This window comes from Artibeus jamaicensis, unplaced genomic scaffold, assembly GCF_021234435.1.
Source record: "Artibeus jamaicensis isolate MK-2021 breed Jamaican fruit bat unplaced genomic scaffold, CSHL_Jam_final scaffold_1964, whole genome shotgun sequence".
Classification (NCBI taxonomy): domain Eukaryota; kingdom Metazoa; phylum Chordata; class Mammalia; order Chiroptera; family Phyllostomidae; genus Artibeus; species Artibeus jamaicensis.
In genome coordinates, this window is record NW_026522030.1 from 55,842,871 (window position 1) to 55,868,497 (window position 25,627).

Consider the following 25,627-nt stretch of genomic DNA (forward strand, 5'->3'; position numbering starts at 1 on the left):
AGCTTCCTGGACTTCCTTGAAGTCTACTTCCTTTGTCAGATTGGTAAGTTTTCCTTCATTATTTTTTCAAGTAAGTTTTTAATTTCTTGCTCTTCCTTTTCTCCTTCTGGTACCCCTATAATTCAGATGTTGGAACATTTAAAGTTGTCCTGGAGGTTCCTAAATCTCTCCTCCTTTTTTTGGGGGGGGGGGAATTCTTGTTTCTTTATTCTGTTCTGGTTGAATGTTTACTTCTTCCTTCTGATCCAAACCATTGATTTGAGTTTGAGTCCTGGCTTCCTTCCCTTCACTGTTGATTCCCTGCACATTTTCCTTTATTTCACTTTGTACAGCTTTCATTTCTTCTTTCATTTTGTGACTGACCTCAATCATTTTTGTGAGCATCCTGATTACCAGTGTTTTGAACTCTGTATCTGATTGGTTGTCTATCTCCTTTTTGCTAAGTTCTTTCTCTGGATTTTGACCTGTTCTTTCATTGAGACATATCTCTTTGTCTCAGTGTACCTATTGCTAGGGACAGAGCCTTAGGTATTTGCCAAGGGTGGGGCAGCCCGCTTTGTTAAGTTGTGGTGTTGTACGTGGAGAAGGGGTCAGATAGGAAACACTATCACTTGCTCAGCTCTCACTCTGATTTCCGTCACTTCCCTCGCTTCTAACAAGCAGATTGTGCCCTTTCAGGTGCTGATTAGCAGATGAGTGGGTTTGTGTATGCTCTAGGATCCTGTGGGCCTCTCCAATGGACTCTCCTGTGAGGCTGGGAGTTTCAAGTCTTTAGTTTCCCCTGCTGAAACCCTGGATTCTGTGGTGTGTCTAGCTCTACAGTTGTTATTCTCAGCTACTGGAGCACAAATGTGGGACTGAATGGTCTGCCAGCCGCTGCCTCACCAGTGTGGTCTGCCACCCTGACTGCTGTCTCCACCTCTCCTACCAGCCCCCTCCTACCAGTCTGGATGAACATTTCTCTGTCTCCTTGGTTGTCAGACTTCCCATGCATGCAATCATCCAGGCAGTTCTGGTTGCTTTTTGTTTTTAAATTGGTTGTTATCCTTCTTTTGGTTGTGCTAGAAAGTAAAGCATTTCTACCTACTCCATCTTGGCTACAACTTCTTCAGGATTTTTTTTTACATTCCATAAGCACAAGAAGTCATAGAAGTCACAACTGTTAGTAATAGAAACAGTGCAGTTAGCTGAAGTTACTCTCTTTTTTAAAAAACAAGATTTATTTATTTATTTTAGAGAAAGGAAGGGAGAAAGAGAGAAAAGCCCACCACTGAGACCTGGTGTGCAACCCAGGCATGTGCCCTAGACTGGGAATCAAACCTGTGACCCTTTGGTTCCCAGGCCAGTGCTCAATCCACTGAGCCACACCAGTCAGGGCTATAGTTATGTTTTTGAAACACCAAAAAAGGTCCTTGTTTTTAGATGGTTACATTGTTAATTTCACAACAGCCTTGTAACATCATTACTGTTGTTCTTTAAGACTCAGACCGCCTTTGCTCTGGACACATTTGCTTGTGACATGACGAGTTGTAAGTCCTTAACTTCCACATCTGCTATATCAACTTATTTCCCTTCACCCTCCTCTTGTACAGTTGGAGTCTGTGTGTTTTCTTGAATGTAGGAGACAGCTTCACTTTGAACTATCAATTTTTCAGGATCTACTAGCTGTGCTTGCTGAGATAAATTCTGGATCCTGGCTTCTCACAAAACTATGCAGGTATCGGAAGCTGGACTCTTGCAGACATCTGGTTTTGTGATGACAAAAAGGACATTCTTAGATTTCCTGATAGTGACCCTACTAACCCCTGTAACCTGTTGAAGACCCTGTTAGGGATGTGGCCTCCCATGCCTTCTTTTCACTGGGCTCTGTTTTACTTTACTGACTGATTCTTCATCAATTTCAGCTGTTGCTGCCAGCTGGGGTTGTTGTGCGGTTGCCTGGTACTGATTCATCACTGTCGGATTTCGTTCCAGACAATGTCTCAGCCTGGGGCTGGGGCAACTCCTGCTCTGCAGGAGGAAGGGTTTCTGTGGCTTCACCTGGCATTTTGCGCAGGAAATGCAGAACCAAAAGGGCATCAGAAAGAGGAGCACCAGGACTTCAATTTCAAAAATATTTAAAACCAACTAAGTTCATAGCTCAGTTTGTTGAGGGTCATCCTGCAAAGCAAAGGGTTGCCAGTTCCATTCCCGGTCAGGGCACATGCCTGGGTTGCAGGCCTGGTCCCCAGTTGGGGTATATGCAGGAGGCAACTGATTGATGCTTCTCGTACACATTGATGTTCCTCCCCCTCTCATTCTCTTCCCCTTTCCTCTCTCTCTAAAAATAAATAACTAAAATCTTAAAAATTTATCTTAGTGTAATATTTGATACAGAAAAAAGAATGTGTTACATGAACATGTGTTATAATAAGGTGTGTTCTGCTTAGGAACAAGAACATTAACATTTATTTCCTTTGGTGATCATATACATATTTTGAAAGGATTTTGGCTTCTAGTTACCTGGCATTAATGTAAAAGGCTTGAGAAATACATATTCAATAAGATGCTACCTGCTGACAATAGCTTTAGCTTTTACTATTCTTGGGCATATAAAAATTTTTATAGCATTTTTTCCTGATAACAAAAGTGTATGTATTCATTGCAGAAATTTTTGAAAAATATGGAAACATAAAGAAAATAAAAAGAAAAATCTTACCATCTTCACATAATTGTTAACATTTTTAAATACACAGGAGTATGTACCCATGTCCACACACATGCTCACACACTAATATATTTTATTATGTTTCTTGAATTCCTTTGAAGACACAAATCTAGGAATCCCTAATAATGCAACTTCAGGCATTGTAGCAGGCTGGTGGGAAACTTATTGGGGTTAAGGTTTTCTCGGATTGTATCGAACAAAGCATTTGCATTCTAAAATCATAGCATTATAGTGGTACTCTCATGTTCAGGTATTAAGTAACCCAAACAACTCTAAGGCCATGATGTGGGTGTAAATAAATGAACATTATAATTCAAACAGATTGGCATCAAGTTCATATACTCACTCTAAGATGAGGGTATTCAGCAAAATTCATGCTAAGTAAGCATATGCCTGATGCCTCATGCATTCACATGTTCACAGACATAAATTTACCTGGACTGATGGGTGGTGACAGAATCGGAAGGGTTTTAACAGTGAAATGACATAGGAACAGAACTAATGTATAAGAAAAGTAGTTTATTCTAGTAAACTATCCATGAACCAGAAAATTATTGAGCCAATTATGTCTGTATCTGGGCAGTAAATGAGGAGATGAGCATTAAATGAAAGACAGGTCTCCAATGTGTATCACATGGATGTCTTTTCTGAGTGACAGTAACTAGTCTAGCAGGTTCTTCTTGTCCTCTTGCGGGGAAGGGGGTGGGAAGCCTGTAAAAACAAATAACTCTTGCACAATGTTGTTTTTTTTTGAATTGACAGCTTTTGGTTTGTATGTGAGGACCCTACAACTCAGAATAGATAATAACTAAAGATAATATCTAGAGACTAAGAAAGATGCTTTCCTAGCTGAGTAAATGTTTCACTGGGGGTTTCAGTCTCTAGGACATAGGAAATAATATCTCAGTTTAAGAGGTATGTGGGTGGAGCTTGAGGGGTGTCAAGTTCAAGAATTTTTAACTGAGACACAAGCTCAGGATGGAAAAAAAGCTCAGAAAGATGCCAAAGACAGGACCCAAAATATGAGAAACCAAATACACTAAAATCAGATTCCAATGCTGAGTTCACAAATCAGCATCACAGCAGAAAAGGCCACCAGTAAGATTTAGAATACAAAGAAAGTACAGGAGAACTGGTATCAAATAGTAAGCTTCTATACATTTTTCTAAAGAAGGCTAAAAATATAAATAGTCACCTACATGAGTGGATCTGGCAAGTTTTGAGGGGGATGAGGTCAATTTGTCCTTCATTAGGCCAAATGTTCATGTCTGGCAGCCAACCTTGAATCCTGACTGTATAGTATGTTATGGATTACATCAGCCAGTATTGGCATTTAGCAAACAATACTAAGCAAATAAATTAATACACCTTACATTTGTTTAAATTGTTATGTTGAGAGGGGGTCCTAAGAATGTTTTCAGTTGCGATGTCTTTAGGTAGAAAAGATTGTGTGACTCACTTAAAAGGTCATCACTTGTAGATTTATCAGAGAATTATGATCTGTATGCTATAACAAGTTATTGCCAAAAATCTAAAAATAATGGCCCAATCTTGCAAAAATCATTACATGGGCGATGTTTCACTACAGCTTTAGATTTCAAATTCAGCCTCCTGGTCATTATTTGTTCCTTTGGGTTTAATGGATATAAATGTTGTTAGGTGCACCCTGGCTGACGTGGCTCCGTGGACTGAGCACCAGCTTGGGTCCAGGTGACCCTGGAACCAAAGGGTCACCAGTTTGATTCCCAGTCAGGACACATGCCTGGATTGCAGGCCGAGTCCCCAGTAGGGGGCACACATGAAAGGCAACCACACATTGATGTTTCTCTCCCTCTCTCTCTTTCTCCCTCCCTTCCCTTCTCTCTAAAAATAAAATATTTTTAAAAATTATGTTTGGTGTTATCTTGATTAGGGCCATGTTATCCAAACAACTGGACTTCAGGAGCAGGAATGGTTAATCAAGAGGTAGGTTAACACATTTTTACATTCCTCTTCTGATATAAAAACAATATATAGGGCTATTGCTAAACACTATATTTAGATACAAAATCTATCAGGACAAATCTTATTGAAAACATACACACAGGTTAAAATATAATACTTTACCACATTTCAAAATATATCACATTTTGGTTTTATGCCCATACAGAGTAGGAAGGCTTCTTTGTAATTGACCCTAAATATAAGTTTTATAAAAAGACTTCTGCCAAGATGGTCCCCACACTTCAGGCCAATCTAGTCTCAAAACTCCTCTGATAATAAGAGCTCAGCGAGGTTTCCCTCCAGCTTCATCAAGTCTAGACTGTCCTTGTCACAAAAAATTACTTCAAGAGTTAATTGAGGTTTAGTTTTCGTAGTTCCCCTGCCCCCCACTCCCAGATCTGTTAAAGGTCCTTATCAGTTTCTTCTAACTGCTTTGTTCTTTTTCCACTTGGCTTAAGAATAAAGAAAAAATTATAGCCACAAAGACACATACATCCTTTTATTGACACAGAAAGCTCCAATCCACAGGGAGCCACTTGCTGTTTTTTTAAATAGAAAGTGAAGCTTTACTACCAGCAGCAATCCAGCTTTCCTCTGTTTGCCTTTATTTCCTTCACAGTCTATTTCTAATACATCATCTTATTTTTAAAGTTATACCAATGCATACTCTTTATTAAATATTTTATAAAAGTTTTTATTAGATTATTGTAATACGTGTTCATTGGAAATACAATTAAGCAAATTGTAGAAAATAAAGTCTCCATTATCTCACCAATCTTAGTGGCAGTATTTTTCTATAACTATATGTAGGCATATGAATATTTACAGTAATTTAAAAAGTAATCATCTGTGCATATCATTTTTAGCCTGCACTTTTCCACATAAAAAATACTTTCAACATCAATCTTAATATGATACATAGTAGTCCATCTCACAGATGTCCTAAAATTTAGTTGTTAAATATTTGCTGTTTTTAATTAATTAATTAATTAATTATTTTAGAAAGGGGGGAAGAGGAGAAAGAGAGGGAGAGAAACATCAGTGTGTGGTTACCTCTTGCACACCCCCAACTGGGGACCTGGCCTGCAACCCAGGCATGTGCCCTGATCTGGGAATCAACTCGGTGACTCTTTGCTTCTCAGGCCAGCATTCCATCCACTGAGTCACACCAGCCATGGCTGCTATGTTATTTTTTAAGGGCAGAATTTAATCTTTATGCAGGCCACTGAAAGATGTGAAATTCCACATAGAAATAAGAAACACATTGAGGGAAGTCAAGCTTCAGATAGTATGTGTAGTTTGGAACTGTTCCAGTATAGTTTTATTATAAAAAATGCTACAATAACTAACCACATTTAAAAAGAGTTCTTAGCAGAAAAATGGTAAGACAAATTTATACCAAGCATAGTGCACAACCAACAACTTTATTCCTCAGTAAAGGTCCCAGGAGTGCCATCATGAACTTGGAATGTATGGTCTTCAGAGGTAGTTTCTGGCACATTTTGATCTTCCTCTTGAAGCTTTATATACAGACTCATTTTCATGGTTTTGTAGAGCTTCAGTTTTGTCCAAACCTCCACATTCTTCAATCATTATACTAAGTTTCTCAGTTTCACCCAATTTGTCAGCAGCCTGAAAGATACTTGAAATGGCATCAGAATAACCAAATAATTCTGACATCTTTCACAGTTAAGAGATTCATCAATGGTTCTAGTATGTCACAATGAACAAGATACACAATCTCTGCAACTGTTCCACCGCTTGTATAGTTGGTCACAGCCCATGCAGCCTTGTTTTGAATCTTAAAGCCTGCCTTAGAAAGATGGCCAGGGAGGAATGGGGCTAATCCATGATTCACAACTTTCTGCATAGGGTCCTGGCAGCCAGCTGTGATGTTTCACATTGTTTACATAGTTTCCTTCTGGAGTTCCTTAGCAGGCTTGGAAAAACAGCAAATGCTTCCACATCTGTTTATTTGTCCCAATAACAATATTTCTTATGGCTCTTAGCACAGGAGTCACAATTGATAATTCAGTAGCTCCTAGGAACTTCACAAGTTGGGGTACAACTCCTGTTTTCATGACCATTTCAATCCGTTCATTTGGACCGTCAATAAAGTAAGTAGGAAGAATTTGTTCAATAGTATCTAATGGGGTTGCACATTTCTTATTGCAACAAAGGTTTGAATGTGTCCAGGTAAGATTGCATAATTAACCACATGCTAAAGATAATATATCTGGAATTGCCTGAAGAGCCAAAAGTGGGTCAACTGCACCACATGTGATAATCGAGTCTTAGAAAACTGAACCATCACCAGCAGAGCCCATGTGGCTTGTTCACTGATATGAGCATGGGGAGATATCAACAGAGAAATGAATGCTGGGATAACACCTGCATCTACTACAGCTTTGGTCTGTTCTGATGTTCAGGAAGCAAAGTTAGTGAGGGCTCAAGCAGACTCAAACCGATGAAACTACAATCAGTTCTGCCCAAGAAGGACACAGATTTTGGAATCAAACCAGCCTAGATTATATTGCCTACGGGTAGCTGTTTTTGTCCTAGAATGTAGTTCCCTAATAGCTTGAGTAGCTTGGAGCTGGCTTTCCAAATTGTTGCTATTTATGCCTCTGACAATGTCCTCAACAGACCAATTTACAGTGTCCTGGTTATTGTGAGTTAGTTTTTTTTCCCTTTCTCTTCAGCAGGTAAGTAGCATCATCAGGAAATGAGCTTACATTCCTCCTTTTCAGCATCTGCTCATTCCTGGCTCTTCTCCGCTCCAGCTTAACTTGTATTCGCCACCACTTCATGTCTAAATTGTCTTCGCCTTACTCTTGCATCTGTTAAAGCGAGTAGTTGGTGAATGAGCATTCCCGTTGGTGGACATGGTTATGAGACCAAGGGAGAAAGCTACCCAGTTAGCTCAGGCTTTCACAGGAGACTGTGGAGTGCACAATTTACAGGTCTGCTACTCTGAAAACATCCACCACAGACAAGCCGGAAGATGGTGTGCAAATATTTTATAGGATTTAAACAATCCCAAAATGATCTTGACTAAAAATTAACTAAGGCGTAATCTTACTTATGTTTTAGTTAAAATTTCTACAGAGGAATTCATTGGTTAAAAAGCTATGCATAGCCCTGGCTGGTGTGGCTCAGTGGTTGGACACTGGCCTGTGAACCAAGAGGTTGTCAGTTTGATTCCTGGTTAGAACACATGCCTGAGTTGCAAACCAGGTCCACAGCTTGGGGCAAACAAAAGGCAACTGATCAATGTACGTCTCACACATTGATGTTTCTCTCCCTGTCTTTCTCTTTCACTTTCCTGCTCTCTAAAACTAAATAGTAATTCAATCTTTATTATTATTTTTTATTTTTTAAAAGATTGTATTACTATTTAGTTTTAGAGAGGGGGGAGGGAGCAAGAGAGAGAGGGACAGAAACATCAATGTGTGGTTGACTCTTGTTGTGCCCCCACTGAGGGCCTGGCCCAAAACACAGGCATGTGCCCTGACTGGGAATGGAACTGGTGACCCTTTGCTTTGCAGGCCAGTGCTCAATCCACTGAGCTACACCAGCCAGGGCTAAAGCAATCTTTAAAAAAGGCATGCATCATTTCATGGTATTTAATAAACTTACTATACTGCAGAAAGTACATATGAATTAACTATTCTAGCTTAGTTTTTAAAAGTGCTTTTATTCTGCAACACCAAAACTTCCTTTTTTTGTCATTCTTTGTTTTTTTACCTCTCTTTGCTGATCTGCTGGGTGAAGGCAGACCTCACTGTTTGTTTGTTTTTTATCTCTATTAATATAAATGCATATATTTATTGGCATATATTTATTTGTATTTCATCCAAATTGTCTTTCATGCTATTGTCCATTTTTCCCAAGTAAATATCATCATTTATGTTATTTCTTATGTAAATATTCTATTTGTATTTTTATTATTGATTTGAAAGAGCCATTTATATATATTACTAGTAGTAAACCTTCTTATAATTATAACTTTCTCTTTAATAAAGTCTCTCAAGCTGGAAATATCTAAAATATTCATAAATAAGTGACTGACTAAATGCATTATAGTTCCACCATGTAATAGAACATACAAGGCTAATGTTAGAAAAAGTAAAGCAGCCCTATACGTGCTGACAAGGACAAATATCCATGGTTAACAGTGGAGGGAGAAAAGCCAGGTGCAGAAAAATCACTTAGAATGATTCTTGTGTTGAAAAGGTTATATATTTAGGTACACACACTATATGTGTACATATGTACTGGGAAAGGTCTAGAAATATATGGATAAATTATTAGAAATAGTTACCTATGGCATAGGAGAGGAATTGAAGAAAATAAAGAGACACAAATTATTTTTTATATAACTGTATTGTTTGATGTTTTTATATTAATGTTCCATGAATTCATAATGAATATGGTGCTAATCAATAAAAATAAAACACATTTTAATTTTTGTGTAGTCATATCTTTTCCTGTATGGATTTTATCTTTGGTATCAAACCTAGAGAAATCTTTCTTGTGCCAAGATTATATCATTATTTTTAAAATTTTATTTTAGTGTTTTTATAGCTTTACTTTTTGACATTTACAACTTTAATCAATTACAATTTATTTTGCTGTGGTATGAGTCACAAAACAACAATAAAAATCTATCTTTTCCAACATTATCTGATTATAAATTATTTATTTATATATATTTAAAGTATACAGCCACATACTATGAAAAATAGAGACATTTATTGAAGAAGATACAGGAAACATTGTACACAGAACAATGATGCCTCAGTCCCCTTCAAAGTAGGCACCTTGGACCTCATACAGTTCTCCCAGTTGCCAGCAGCTACCCTGTTATATTCTCCTGAATCTCATAGTGGTCTGAAATCTCTTCCCTTTTAAGATGATTTTAGTTTTGGGAAAAGCCAAAAGTCACAAGGCGCCAAATCTGAGCTGTGGTGGAGCTGAGTCACCTGGATGATTCGATGTTTTGCAAAAAACTATGAGATGTGATGCATGAGCAGGCGCATTGTCGTGATAAAGCAGTCAATCTTCAGTTGCCCATAGCCATGGCCTTCTGAATCATCAAAATAGATTCTGCAGAGGAATGTTCAAGCTTCATGCAAAATTTGATGCAGATTCATTGTTCTACTCATTCGGTTGTTTTGAACACGACAGCCACACAGTGCACACTCTTACTGAATGGCATCTACCAACCCTATTGACTAGTACAGTGAAGTCATATTTGTTCACACATGTGCATTCCAGTCCACTCTCCTTACCTGTCAGGTTACACTGATGTGGTGGAAACCATTATTGTTATATTAACAATGGCTGGACTTTTTCTGTACACACTATATATATATATATATATATATATATATATATATATATGCCCCCTAGAAATAAGGATTTATTTATAAAAAATTTTGTATTTATTCTTACATGTTTAAACTTCAGTTAACCTCAAAGATTTCTCCATTTGATGTAATGCACCTATAAGATGTTTTTTCCTCTGTTCAAAACAATTTTTGTAATATTGGTGCATTTTAGTGCTTCTTCCATTTTTTTTTTGTTTGTTTCACCTCTTCCACATTGGCAAAATGTTTTTCTTTAAGGACTTTTTTCATCTGGGGAAACAAAAATAAAGCATTGCTCAAGGTGGGATCAGGTGAATAGGAAGGGTGAGGCATAAGGGCCATGCTGTTTTTTGGTTAAAAACTGCCAAATCCTCAGCATGGTGTGGGCAAGTGTGCTTGCAAATCGCCCATCATGAAACAGGCAAATGCATTGAAAAAGTCTTCAAAAAAATTCCTGGAAGCCAAATGCAGCCTTTCACAACCCAGCTGGTACACTAATACAGCTGGGTTCCTAGAACACTCACCTAGTGGGGGAAGCCTATACTACAAGGGGCTCACCCTCTGGAAGATAATTTGGTGGGTTTTTTTTTTTTTTTGTTCCTCCCCTACTTTTGAATCTGCAGTTAACTATTAAATGAAATTTATTCAGCACACGACTTAACATTTACTTGGTAGGAACAATATTTTTTAGACCAACTGAAACAAACTTAGAAAAAAAATTAAATTATAGAATCTATCATGCATGTTACAATTTTTGTCTGTATTTAATAATCTGGCTCTGGCTGGTGTAGCTCAGTAGACTGAGCACGGGCCTGCAAACCAAAGGGTTGCTGGTTGATTCCAAGTCAGGGTGCATGCCTGGGTAATGGGCCAGGTCCTCAGTGTGGGGCGTGTGAAAGGCAACCGAACATTGATGTTTCTCTCCCTCTCTTTTTCCTTCCCTTCCCCTCTCTCTAAAAAATAAATTAAATCTTTAAAAAAATAATCTGGAACTAACAATAATAACCTGCAAGACAAAAGTAACTTTAAACACCAAAACACTGAGAGACATATAAATACAAATAAAATAAATTAGAATAGTATTATCGAAGGTGCCTTAGGTATAATACTGTTGGATAATATTGTAAAGGCAAAAAGCTATGTTATAATACTGTTGAGGGTATTAGGTTTTTTGCTTTTGTTGGATAGCAGTTTGCATGTATATATGACCAGGCTTAAAAATCAATGATCTGTAATCAGAAGAACAAATGGAGGATTTTCTTATATGTAAAAAACATCTGTCAGGATTAATGAATACTCATTTGTTATATAAATCACAACTAATGATATTAAAAAAATTTAAGTATATTTTATTGATTATGCTATTATAGTTGTCCCATTTTTTCCTCTGCTTTCTCCCTCTCCACCCTGCACCATCTCTTCCACCAGCATTCCACCCCCTTAGTTCATGTTCATGGGTTGTACATATAAGTTATTTGGTTTCTTCATTTTCTATACTACTCTTAACCTCCCTCTGTCTATTTTGTGCCTATCAATTATGCTTCTTATTCCCTGTGCTTTTCCCCCCATTCTCCCTCCTACCCCTCATCTCTGCCTGATAACCCTCCATGTGATCTCCAATTCTGTGAATCTGTTCCTGTTCCAGTTGTTTGCTCACTTAGTTTTAGTTTTTGTTTTTTTAGATTTATTTGTTGATAGTTGTGAGTTTGTTGTCATTTTACCATTCATAGTTTTAATCTTCTTCTTCTTGTTCTTCTTAGATAAGTCCCTTTAACATTTCATATAACAAGGGCTTGGTGATGATGCACTCCTTTAACTTGACCTTATTTGGGAAGCACTTTATCTGTCCTTCCATTCTAAATGAAAGCTTTGCTGGATAGAGTAATCTTGGATGTAGGTCCTTGCCATTCCTGACTTTAAATACTTATTTCCAGCCCCTTTTTGCCTGCAAGGTTTGTTTTGAGAAATCAGCTAACAGTCTGATGGGAACTCCTTTGTAGGTAACTGTCTCCTTTCCTCTTGCTGCTTTGAAGATTCTCTCCTTCATTTTAATCTTGGGTAACTTAATGATGATGTGCCTTGGTGTGTTATTCCTCGGTTTCAACTTTTTTGTGACTCTCTGAGCTTTCTGGACTTCCTGGAAATCTATTTCCTTTGCCAGATTGGTAAAGTTTTCCTTCATTATTTTTTCAAATAAGTTTTCAATTCCTTGCTCTTCCTCTTCTCCTTCAGGCACCTTTATGATTAAGATGTTGAAGTGTTTAAAGTTGTCACTAAGTCTCTTCCCATTTTTTGAATTCTTGTTTGTTTATTCTGTTTTGGTTGAGTGTTTATTTCTTCCTTCTGGTCCAAACCTTTGATTTGAGCGCAGGTTTCCTTTCCATCACTGTTAGTTCCGTATATATTTTCTTTTATTTCACTTTGCATAGCCTTCACTCTTTCCTCTATTTTGTGACCATATTCAACCAATTCTGAGAGCATCCTGATTACCAGTGTTTTGAACTGTGCATCTGATAGGTTGGCTATCTCTTCATCACTTAGTTCTATTTTTTCTGGAGCTTTGATCTTTTCTTTCATTTAGACCATGTGTGTGTGTGTGCGTGTGTGCATACACTGGTTTGTCTTGGTGTGTCTGTTAGGTATTAAGGAGCAAAGCCTTAGGTATTTGCCAGGGTGGAGCAACCCACTTATCTGCATTGTGGCGCTGTACGAGGGAGAGGAGTTACAGAAAGAACAATGCTGCATGTTGGGCTCTCCACTGGCTTTCAGTTACTTTCTCTGTTACCCACAGGCAAATTGGTCCCTTCTGGTGCTGATTCCCAGGTGGATGGGTTTGTGTATGTTTTAGGACCCTGTGGGTCTCTCCAACAAACTATCCTGAGAGGCTGAGAGTTCCTCCCACTGCCACAAACCCCACAGGTTTTTCATTCAGAGGTTTTGAGGCTTTATTTCCCCTGCTAGAACCCTGATTTGCACAGTCTGTCTTACTTACCTGTTTCTCTTCCTGGTTTATCTGCACATAGAAATGTGGGAATGCCCAGTCTTCCAGCCACCACCTTTGCCTGCCCTGGTCCTCCAGCCACTGCCTTGCCTTGAGTCCTTTCCACCCTGGCTGCTTGTCTCCACCCCTCCTACTGGTCTGGATGAGTGTTTCTTTTTTAACTACTTGGTTGCTGGACTTTCATACAGTTTGATTTTCTGGCAGTTCTGGTTATTTTTTGTTTTTAAATTTGTTGCCCTTCTTTCAGTTGTAGGAGGAGGCAAAGTATATCTATCTATGCCTTCATCTTGGCCAGAAGTCCTAATAATTCTTAATAAAGGCAGCAGGCATCAGTAAATAAACCATTAAATTGAGAATTAACACACTACTCAAGTCTGTGAGAAGAAAATTGCAAACTTATTATCTTTTAGGCATTAATCAGTTAATGGTTATTGTTATCATAGAATTGTTCACAATTGTATTTAATGGTCTGGATTCAACTCAGAGAACTTTCTTATACAGAGTGCACAAGAAAAAATACAGATAAGAGTCCCAAAGATTCCAGGTATGCACAGGCATACCTGCAGAGTTGGAGAGATGGGGCTAACTGGGATTTTCTGGTTCTAGGATTTAGAAATCCAAGAACAGAGTCCTTGCCAGTCAGCTCAGTTTGTTAGAGCATTATCCCAAATATACCAAAGTTGCGGTTTAAGCTCTAGTCAGGGCACATACAAGAAGCAACAAATGAGTGCATGTATAAATAGAACAACAAACTGATGTCTCTCTTTCTCTCTCTCAAAAAAGAAAATAAATAAAAACAAAAAAGAAATCCTAGGGATGGAACAACAATGAGAAACATGAACACTGAAAATTGGTGAGAAGGACAGACTCCTAAAAGTGCTGCTTAATTATTTGTTTGATTCACCAACAATTATTTACTGGCTACTACTACTATCTCGGTAGCAGTGAAACAGTAGTGAATAAAATAAAGTTCTTGCCCTTATAACGCTCTATGTTGGTAGAAGAGATCAATAGTAAACACATAAATAGCCAATGCAAGTGACTAGAGCACAGGGAAATTTTAAAACAGGGCAAAATTATATCACGTGAGTGCTGTTTGAAATAGGAGAGACAGGGAACATTGAATTAGCAACACTAAACCATTGCACCTAGGGAAAATAAAAGGTTAGCTTCACAACAGCCTATGTTTGCATTTGTGACAACTGATCAACACAATCTTTTATGTGTGCTTCTGTTGAGACATGTTATTTAACATATATCATTGATTTAGTAACATTGAACTCATAGCCTAGAGCTCTGCAAGTCATGTCTGAACACAGCTTATCTAACACATATTTTTTCCATAAGGCAGTGCTTTCACCTCTGCCCAGCCCACCCAAGTGTTAGTGCTAAGGCTTTCCCTTCTGAACCACCGCTGCCTCTCTGGGTGTCAAGGTCCCCTTGCCTATACCCTGGAAAATTAAGATGGGACAATTGTTTATATGGAGAATGTGGTTAGGTGTTCAGGTCTTAGGACACAGGCTTACATTCTTTTGGTGAAGAGCCACAACTGAGTGCAAGCTGCTTTCGATAGAAAGACCCCACCCCTCAATGACTAGACACTCAGCTAAGGTGACTGTTTCACTTCATTTCACAAGACTTCATGTTGTACATTGATGAATGGCAGTCAATGGTCTGTAGGCCGTGGCCCTTAAGTGCTCCCTGGCAGTGGCCTCTGAAAGTGCTGGGCAATTCTCCCATTGTTGTCTCCTTCTCCATTTCTCTTCTATCTTGCCAAATGATGTCCTCTCTAACTTCCATTTCGTGACACACCTTTGGGGAGAACATCATTTGGCAAGAGAGAAGAGATAGTGGTTCCATGTAATGAAATGAAGTAGCTTAAAAAGAAATAGTTGTTTTGGGACATGCAATATAAGGAGGGAACTGAGTTGTGTTCTGAACATGTAAAGTGTGAGACACCATTCAGGCACTGGATGTAGTTTGATAATTGAAGCAATAGCTTAAGGAAATTTGGAGCCAAAAGGTACATTCGTAAGTGAACAACACACATGGATAGCATAAATACCAATGAGATGAACAATATCATTTAAGGATGAAGAAGAGGTTAAACCTGGAACAAAAATGGGTTGAAATCAGTTTTCTATTGATCCTTTTTAGAGACAGTTTCCAGTATTTAGTTCATTTATCCTTTTCTGTGTGAAACTATAAAATAGAGGAAATTCTGAATAGATATTAAAGTTTTATCAGTACCAGATCAAAATTCTTCTTTTTTTTTTTGGCCAGGGAATGTAAAACGATACTTAGCCTATTGAACTCAGATTGAATATAAGCTGGACATTGAGTATTACTTTTGAGATTCTTTAAAACAGATTTTATTTATTTTCAAAGAGAGGGGAAGGGAAGGAGAAAGAGAGGGAGACAGACACATCAATGTGTGGTTGCCTCTCACATATCCCCCAGTGAGGACTTTGCCTGCAACCCAGGCATGTGCCCTGACTAGGAATTGAACCTGTAACCCTTTGGTTCGCAGGCCAGCACTCAATCCTCTGAGTCACTCCAGCCAGGGTTACTTTTGAGATTTTTAGGCAGTCTTTTGATTCTTATATATTATGGCATCTTTGATCTGATTAATGAACCATATTACAAGGTGAAAACTTCAAAGGAAAGAGTCTCCACCCTATATTCTCTGAAGCATGGAGGAAACTGGAAAAAAGTTAGGACTGAGATGGCAACATTCTATTAGGTTGGCCAAAAAGTCTGTATGTTTTTTTTTCTGTAAAATAAGATACATTTTTCATTTTCACAAATAGCTTTATTGATTTATATATTTTGAGTATGTTGGCTATCTCCTGTGTGGTAGGATGTCGACTGTTTTCAATTAATATCTCAATTTGAACACTGTCAACTTCAAATGGTCTACCCCACTGTGGAGCATTGTCCAGTGAGAAATCTTCACAAATCACTTTTGAACTATTCCATTAGTCATAGCACCATCTCCATACAGTGCACAAATCTTTTTTTGTTTCATTTGTGTTTTTACCTTTCTTGAAATAATAAAGCATAATATGCTGCAAATGTTGCTTACTTTCTTCCATTTTAAATATTAATATGGCTACATAAAGGTTCTCCAATTTTCATAAGTTTTTTTAAAAAATCACACTGATATGACAGCTGTCATAATACAATCTAACAAAATTATTTCAATTGAAGTTAAAGATAACTAAGCACTATTGGAGCCATCTTATGGAAAAAAACAAATGAACTTTTTGGCAAACCCAATAGGTGTCTGGCAAACTCAAATCCTCTAGGCAACAGTTGTACCTAAGAATAGATCCTTGAGGAATGGGAAGGGATGAGAGATAATGCAATATCAATATTTTTAGGGTTTTTAAAAAGATTTTATTTATTTATTTTTAGAAAGAGGGAAAAGGAGGGAGAAGGAGAGGGAGGAAAACATCAATGTGGGGTTGCCTCTTGCACGGTTCCAACTGGGGACCTGGCCCATAATCCAGGTACGTGCCCTAACTGGGAATTGAGCCAGTGACCTTTTTGGTTTACAGGCTAGGCTGGTACTCAATCTGCTGAGTCACACCAGCCAGGGCTTTAGGTTCTTTTTCATTAAAAAAATACTGCCCTGGCTGGTGTGGCTTAGTGAATTGAGTGTTGGCCTTTGAACCAAAAGGTTCCCAGTTTGGGTCAAGGTCAGGGCACATGTGGGCCTAGTCCCCACTTGGGGGCATGTGAGAGGCAACCCCACATTGATGTTTCTCTCCCTCTGTTTCTCCCTCCTTTCCCCTCTCTCTAAAAATAAATAGAGTATTTTTTAAAGACAATATTTAATAAAATATTAATTAAAATAATTTTTAAATGGTGAGAATGGCCTTGTGGTTATTTTCTTTAAGTCCTTATCTTTTAGAGATACATGCTGAAATTTTTACAGATGAAACGAAATGTCAGCATTTGCTTGAAAATACTTGGGGATGAGTAGGGAAGTGGGTATGGGGTTACATGAAACAAGATTATGAGTTAAAACTAGGTGATGAATACAAAAGAGTTTGTTATACTACTATTTTTCATTTATGCTTATAGTTTCTTGTTTTTAATCCACATTTTAAAAAATCAATATTTGGAATAAAGGATGCATGTATTTCTTGATCTATGGTCAGGATAATTTCCTATGATGTGGGAAAACCAAAGCTGAAGTACACGAAAAGGAGTATGAAGGAAGCAGGTACTAGTCAGAATAGCAGCATTTCTATGAATTGGAAAACTAGGAACATACCTAGATGGATGGATATGGATAAGTGCCAGTCATGATGGTCATATTTGGAGTTGTTTGGTGCTAAAAAGGTGTTCAAGTTAGCACAGTCACTGATACCCAATAGTGGGGAAAGGCTGAGGGTCAAGGACGATGCCTTCCACTTCAAATGCCATAGGGAGCCCATAGGGAGCCCATAAAAGCCAGTCATGGGTAGGAGGTCTTGTTTCTCATATTCATATAGAGTATTTTCCTGTTCAACTGCTCTACCCATTATTTCTTTCTGTTTTTCTCCTTCTGATAATCCCCATGATTCTTTATGATCTGTTAGGACATTTGTCTCAGGATGACTTAACTCTCCTCTGACTGAAAACCAAGAACTTTGTGTCAGTCCTTTCTATTCCTAGTTCAGCCATATTTGGACTATAGGATCAAAAAAGACAGCTGATAAAGAATGTGCTGAGTACTTCCAAAAGACTCTAGAAGAGCCCATTCTAATAATGGTGAGATAGAAATCCCAGCCAGATAAGAAATTGAAGTGAAGCACATAGAGCAGAATGTTGTAATGCTCCCTGTGGAGAGTAAAACAAACTAGGTCCTTCCAATATATGAATAAAGAAGATTTAGGGTTTGTTGATGTCATTATTACTTAAAACTCTATCATAGCTAAGAGCACCCACAGGTGTGAAGTACCAAGCCTTCAAACCCTGTTTTCAAAAACTGATGAGCGAAGGGCTGGAACCAGATAAATCGCCAGTCTACAACATGTGGAAATGAAGAGCAGACTCAGATTTTCATGTCATGGAAGCTATCTTAGGAAATCCAGAGCAAGTTAGTGTGTTTGGGAAAATAAAGAGCTGTGACTTTAGTAGTTTCTCAATAGTCAACTATGATATCACCAAAACTGCAACTGGGAGATTCCAGGTGAGTCAATAAATTTTACTAGGTTTTAAATTCCCCATCTATCAAATGAAATAATTAGAATAGATGATGTTTAAGAGTCCATTCAGCTCCAAACTTATGATTCCATGAAATACTTAAAAACAATGATTTATTGTGGAAAAACTTTTAAAGGCATAAAAGATATGGAACAACATAAGAAACTCTGAAGTACCAATCACGCTACTTCAACATATATCCAATTATGTTTTTTTTTCAGTTCAAATTTTTTATTTATTGATTTTGGAGAGAAATAGGAAGAGGGAGAGAGGAAGAGAGGCAGAGAAACATTGATTTGTCTTTCCACTTATTCATTCACTGGTTGATTCTTGTATGTGTCCTGACTGGGGATCAAACCTGCAACCTTGGCATATCCAGGACAACACTCTAACCAACTGAGCTACCTGGCCAGGGCTTTGTCCAATTGTATTTTACCTAAACCCTGACTTACTCACCCTCCCATGGTATTATTTTCAAGTATATCTTAGACATCATCTGAAACACATTTTAATAAATTCTCTTGGAGCAGAGATAGCCTATAAATAACAGATCAGGTAAAGCCAGTCTTTTCCTAGATACCTTCTCTTGTTGCAGTTGTAAACACTATCATCAAACTCAACATTATAGGATACAAAATATCATATACTAAATCCAGTTATATTCAGTAAAGGAAGAGCTACCATTAATAAGCACTTGCTGTCTTCCAGGTATTATAGTTATCTATTGCAGTGTAAAATATGACCCCAAAATTCTGTAGCTGGAAACAAGAAAAATTTATTATCTCATAGTTTCTGTGAATAAAGAATCCAGGAGCAGCTTAGCTGGGTGATTCTGGCTCAGTTTGTCAGGAGGCTGCAGTTAAGTGTCTGGCCGTAGTCATCACAAGGCTCAACTTGGCTAGGATCCAATTCTGAATTGACTTATAGGGTTCTGGATAACATGGTAGCTGGCTTCCCCTAGAGCGAGCAATCCATGAGGATGAGAGAGAGAATCCAAGACTGGAGCCATAGTCTTTTTTTTATAACCTTATCTTGATAGAGAAATCTCATCACTTTTGCTGTATTCCTTCCATTAGAAATCAGTTAATATGTCTACCCCACACTCAGTGGAAGGAGATTGCACAAGGGCATAAACCAGGAGGGAGAGATCACTGTAAGCTACAATGAGAGGTTGCCCATCACATGCTAAGTACTTTATTGATTACTGAACTAGTCTTTTGATAGTTATAGCTTATTGTAAATTAATAAATTATTTTAGTTCTTATAGATATCATTCTACCCACTTTACAGATGAGGAGAATTGAGTAACTTGCCTAAGGATGGAGTAGAAGAAAGCAGGGGATAAACAGAATGATTTATTTCTGTCATTCATATTATTTTCTAAGAGCCTATTATACATAGGTTATTCTGCTAGGTACTGGGGATATGGAAGAGAAATATGACATGTGAATACACATATGTTACATATGTCAACCCTGCTTTCACAGGTCTTACAATATAGTATGGAATTCAGACATTAAGAACTTATAAAAATATAATTTTGGATTAAACTGCTGGAAGTAGATATAATACTTATATATTATTTTTAATACACATAGGGTTGAATAAAACAGATAAAATGAAGTATAAAAGTATAAAGGTCTTTGAATATTTCTGTGAAAAGCAATGTTTAGAAATTTTTGAAGAGATAAGATGAAAATAATGCAGCATGCTGCAGCATTGAAGATGGCATCAAAAAATCTCATTTTAACAAAAATTCCAATATTTCTATTTAATTCTTTTCCACTGCTGCTCCACGGAAATGTGTACTAACCACGCCCAATCATATGTCTATATTCTCTTCTACAAAAGGTTGAATGATTCTTCTTTCTTGTAACTATATAGGCTCACCTGAAACTGTGATACTGTAGCGATTATGACAATGATGTTGTTATTGGGCTCTCCAGCTTCCCTCCCACTTTTTAGACAAATATTTATATATTAAAAATTAAAATGAATTTATTTTAGCGTTGGGCACATAACACTGCAGTCGAGAAGGCTGCTGAATCAAGGGCTTTCAAACCTAAGAATAACTGCCCTCAGATAAAAAATTAGGCCCAAACCATATTGTACAAGTTAATTCTATAAAATTTTGGCTGGAAAAAGGGAATGAAAATTTATGGAAAATCAATAGGGCAAGAAAATAGTGAAGCTAATTGAAGAAATTCTTAAATCCTACATTGCCAATTAAGAAAAACTTGTCAATCAAATGTGAGATATACTGGCTTCTTTCATATTCATTTCTGTGGGTGCAAAAAAACAGGAAAAGAGGAAAAAACTCTCAATCTATGACTGTTAATAAAATGTACCCATTAAAAATTTTGTCTATATTAAATGTTTTTATTTATTTATTTAAAAAATTTGTTTACTTTTAGAGAGGGGGGACAAAGGGGAGAAAGAGAGGAAAAAAAATTATTGTGTGAGACATACATCCATCGATTGCCTCTTGCATGTGCCCAGCTGGGGACCTGGCCTACAATCCAGGCATGTGCCCTGACTGGGAATGGAACCAATGATGTTTTGGTTCACAGGCCCACACTCAATCTACTGGGCCACACCGGTCAGGGGTGTTTTTATTTATTAAAAAATTTTTTTATCCTCACCTGAGGACATTTTTCTCATTACTTTTAAGGAGAGAGGAAGAGGGATCCTGGAGGAGAAGGGAGAGGGACAGGGAAAGGGAGAGAAGGAGAGGGATAGGAAGCAGGAGAGAGAGGGAGAGAGAAACATCTATCAGTTGCCTTGTCTACACACTCACCCACAACCTGGGTATGAGCCCTGACCAGGAATGGAACCCTTGCTGTGACTATCTACCAGATGATGCTCCAACCAACTGAGCCAGGGCTATACTAAATGTTTCAAAATATTTTATTTTTAGAGATAGGGGAAGTGAGGGAGGAAGAGAAGGAGAGAAGCATCAACATCAATGTGGGAGCGGAACACCAATAGGCTGCCTATGGCAGGCCACCAACTAGGGACCTGGCCCACACCCAGACATATGCCCTAACTGGTTATCGAACTGGCTATGCTTCAGTTCACAGGCCGGTGCTTAGTCCACTAAGCCACACCAACCAGGGCTAAATGTTTTAAACTATTAAAAATTTGACCTTGAGAAAAGAAGGACAAGAAGTCCACAAGTTAAATTTCTAAGCATTAAACTTCTGTTTACATTATCAATGTCAAAGTTTGGTTTCGATGGGCTCAAACTAACTCTAAAGTATTATTAAATAAGTCATATCTCTGTTACTGTGCATTTCTACTCAATTGATTCAGACTGCTAATGTAGTGAGGAAAACAGTTTCTGCTGTTGGCTGCAAAATTCAAGTTATCCATATATGCAAGAAACTTCAGAAGTAAATTGACAACAGGGCCCTCACAACCATGGTCTGATTTCATATTTTTCATTTTTAAAGATCTTATTTATTTATTTTAGAGAGAGGAGAAGGGAGGGAGAAAGAGAGGGAGAGAGACATCAGTGTGTGAGAGATATCCGTTGCTTCTCACAGGCTCCCAACAGGGCACCTGGCCTGCAACCCAGGCATTTGCCCTGACTGGGAATTGAACCAGCAACATTTCAGTACAAAAGCCATCGCTCAACCCACCGAGTCACACCAGCCAGGTCAGATTTCATACTTCTTGTCAAAAACACAGATTGAGTGAGAGTGATTCTTAGGAAAATTGTCATTATATGTGAGTACTCATTAAATGTACACAAATCTTACCAGATTCAATTTTGACTAGACAGGAAATCTGTGAAGCCACCCGCCAAATTGTGGGCGGCGGGGAGGGGCAGGAGGTAACAATTTGCCTAATTTGTTTCAAATTATTTGCTTCTCATAGAATAACTGTTATTCTTTCTCACTTCAAACCGTTGCCAAAAATATCTCGCAAGATTCGCATTAAGGCAAAAGGACCTTGCCTTAATTCGCGTGGATGAGGAAGCTACACTTAGGAAGCAGGAGAGCACTGATTATTTAAATAAGCGATTTCCACATTCGGAGTTCCCATTCTGAAACCTCAGCCGAGGTGGTGACGTCGAACGCGGCCAAGGGCTCTCACCCGGCGCTGCAGGCGGGAAGGAGCAACCGGCGGGCCGCTCTCCGGCCTCGGAGGCCCGCAGTCACGTGTGGAAATTCTAACTCCCACCCCGGGAAGGAATCTTCTTGTCCAGAGACCTGCATCCCTCTTTCAACTCTCCTCAGTGACTTTGAGCGATTCGGCATCACTTTCTCCACCTTTAAAAGATCCGAGAATCAGCCGCCACCTGCCTGAGACCAAAGCAATGAACCTATAGAACAAGGTGAGTCTGGGCTCGGAAGGAAGGGGTGCAAGGCAGCACCCTGGGCCCTTTCTCCTCCCCAGTTTCTGCTAGCGCCCCGCAACTCTGACGCGGAGCAGGGGCTCTCGCTAGCTGACCCAGCTGGTGACCCACATTCGCGGGGGTCGCGGCGGGCGAGGAGACGGAGCTGTGGCTGCTGGGCCTCGGCCCTCCCCGGGGGCGGGGCTGGGCGCTGCCCCGCCCCCACATCCTCCCGGTCCCACCCCTCCCCCACGCCCTTTTCCGCAGTAGGAAAAGGAGAGGGAGGAGGGAAGGAAAGTGCTGTTCTGTGGAAAGGGGCGGAAGGGGGGGTGGAGAAAAAGGGAACAGAAACATGGCCGTCAGCTGTGGGGATGGCCGTGCCTCAGGCGGCTCCTAGGCGACCCGCCGCCCGTACGGCTGGGCTGCTGTGAGAAGAGGCGACAGCGCGAGTTTGCTCTCCGGGCCGTTACCCCTCGCTGCAAGCAGTGCCCCTCCACACCTCGCCTTTGAGGCGGCGCAGGCGCAGATAGGGCCGTGGCTGCGACTGCAGCAGCTGCGGCGGCGGCCGCCGCGAGAACACGTCCCCGCCCGGCCCTGCCCGGCCCTGCCCCGGGCGCCTAGACCGCGAAGTCGGCGCTTTCATGCCCCAGAAAGGGGCTGTGTCTGGTTGGCGCTGAAGGAGGAGCAGGCGGCAGGTGAGTCTCCTGTGAAGGGCCTTCTGCGGAGGATCCCTCCGCGCGCCCCCTCCGGGCCCGTGCTGCCGAGCGGGGAAGGTGCGGGGCAGGTAGCAGCTCGGAGGTGGAGGTGGGGAGTTCCGAAGGCCTACCTGGATGGGGCGCGCGAGCCGGCGAAGAGCGGCTGGGCATGGCATTCCGGGCCTAGTTTCTTCGGGGCTTCCGGGGGGCAGGGAGTCCCCGCAGCCTGCGGGGCGTGATGGGGAGAGACAGTGCCAGGGAGGGCCTCTCCGCGCCGCCGGGTTCCCGAGAATTACTGGCGTGGAAGCGCGAGGAGTCTGGGCTCTGGGGACTACCGGGGCGACTGCTGCCTGGACGGGGGCAAGATGGGGAAAGGGCGGGCATGGGGCAGTGTCTGAGGGGGTGGTGGCAGAGGCGGGCGTGGAGTTAGGGACTCTCCACGGGGATCGCGGAACGCGGCGGGGGAGAACTGGGTGCTTGGGCAGGTGTCACAGGTGAATTGAGAGCATTTCCTCCTCTGCCTTAGTCGTTCCTCAGGACTTCTTTGTTGGGGATGACTTTAAGGAAGGCAGGTTCGTGCAATTCTAAGTGACTGACTAAACACAAAACCAACTGAGCGCCCAGTGCTGACTGTTGTAAAGAGCTGTAACTTTTCTGTGTCGAGGATGCTGTCATTTTGTCTCCGCTTTTCCGCTGCATGGACCTTTCCCTCCGGAAGACCGTGCCTCATCAGAAGAAGGAGTGACCCAGTTTTTAAATAGTAGCCCCCCCCCCCCCCCCCATTGCGTGTCTGTTTCATACGGCAAAATTTAGGGCAGTTACCGCAGTTACTTGTGCAAATGTGAGGGAAAGTGTCAACTTCAGAAAGGAGCCCTCAGCAGTCTGTGTGTTTTTCTCAGATTTGTTAGGCCTTGTAGTCTGGAAAATCGACTAAATTGAAGTTGCCTGCTTGTGTGCAGACCAGTGTTAAGGCGGTCTCCTGAGGCTCCAATTGACAGCAGAAGAGGTTTTCACTTTCGGTCTCCGGTTTAGAAGTTGAAAGGTGTAGTATTGTAAGATAGGGGGGAATATTTGTGCTAAGGCGCTAATTTTTCAAATATTTGATTTGAGGTGATCACGTGTATTCAGCAGCTATCTGAAATGCGCAGCAGTTTTCTGTGTACACGTGTGATAAAGGAGCAAAATTAGTTACAAAAGGAAAACATCTCTGAGCCTTAATACCATTTATTGATCAGTATAACCATGCAAAAAAACCCCCACCTATTATTTTATTTTCTTGGTATTTAAAAAAGTTAGTAAACTGCCTTTTTGGTGTGGGACTAGGAGCTCAGAAATGAGCTTAGATTTGTATTCATGTGGAAGCCTCACATAGGTTGCTTTGACTCGTTTTTCTGGTAATGGCAAACTCAGTCTACACTTTCTCTTTGTTGGTGTCTCTTGTGGGCATTTTGGATTAGGGATCTGAATTTTTTGCATTACTGATTTTAGGGAACTGATAATGTCATTTGAGTTTCGCCATAGTATCACACTAAGTGTACTACTGTCTAGACTGGTTAATTTGGATAGTAGAAAATCTGTGGTAGAAATGTTGACGTTGTATTTCGGAATATTTTACACTTGAATAATTTGTAAATTTGCATTCTGTTGTTGGGAGTAAATATAGTATTTTGTGGTATAAACTTGAGCTTCAGCTGAAGAAATTGGCAGTAGAGTTGATGTGTGGAGATTGTTCTTAAAACGCAAATGTTTTGAATTACAAGGAACTCCAGGGATGTGTAGGCTGTAACAGTTCATGGTGCCAGACTTAGAAGTTATTTGTCTGAGGTATTCTCTATAAAGAAATACGTTAAGTATCTGCAATAAAAGGTAATTTGTAGCTATACATAAGGGATTTTGCATGGTAAATAATAACCCAACTAGGCACCGTTGCTCCTTATATATCTGCCAGTTAAAGACCAATACATTTTGTGTTTTCATTGGAGTTTTTTGCCAAGACAGATAAGATTTCACATTGATTTTGCCGCTCAGTTTGGAAGTTAGGTTTCAGTCTTATCCTTGCAACTTAAGCACAGATTGTAAAGTGAAAAAGAAAGCTGCTGAGTCACAGAGATAGGTTGTTTCATTTGGTCTTTCTGATTTAAATTTCCAATATAATGTTTACTGAAACTTAGGTCAAATAAGCATAACAATACATGAATTAAAATTTTATCTTCTCTATACTGATGCCACGATTTGTATCTTTCAGGTTGTCAGTTTGACAGACTTGTAATAATGGAATGTTTTGTTGGAATTGGAGATCCCTTTATAAGGGACTTTATCACTTTATAAGTTTAA

General features: G+C 39.7%; 1 protein-coding gene and 2 pseudogenes across 9 annotated transcripts in view; 1 reads left to right on the plus strand and 2 right to left on the minus strand.

Annotated features, from left to right (window-relative positions):
• Positions 1 to 1,475: 1,475 nt before the first annotated feature.
• LOC119039571 (nascent polypeptide-associated complex subunit alpha-like) lies at positions 1,476 to 2,047 on the minus strand (annotated as a pseudogene).
• A 4,067-nt stretch (positions 2,048 to 6,114) lies between these two features.
• LOC119039570 (importin subunit alpha-1-like) lies at positions 6,115 to 7,577 on the minus strand (annotated as a pseudogene).
• Positions 7,578 to 22,369: 14,792 nt separating this feature from the next.
• Positions 22,370 to 25,627, plus strand: part of DENND4C (DENN domain containing 4C) — a 133,473-nt gene continuing 130,215 nt past the window's right edge. For 6 of the 9 annotated variants that reach the window (XM_053656441.1, XM_053656442.1, XM_053656440.1 and 3 more), the window contains exon 1: positions 23,205 to 23,293. The gene's annotated coding sequence lies outside the window, so the exon portion shown is untranslated. Of the gene's footprint in view, positions 22,599 to 23,203; positions 23,294 to 25,627 lie in introns of those variants that run through there. The other 3 variants (XM_037132360.2, XM_037132356.2, XM_037132354.2) reach the window with 3 other exon arrangements.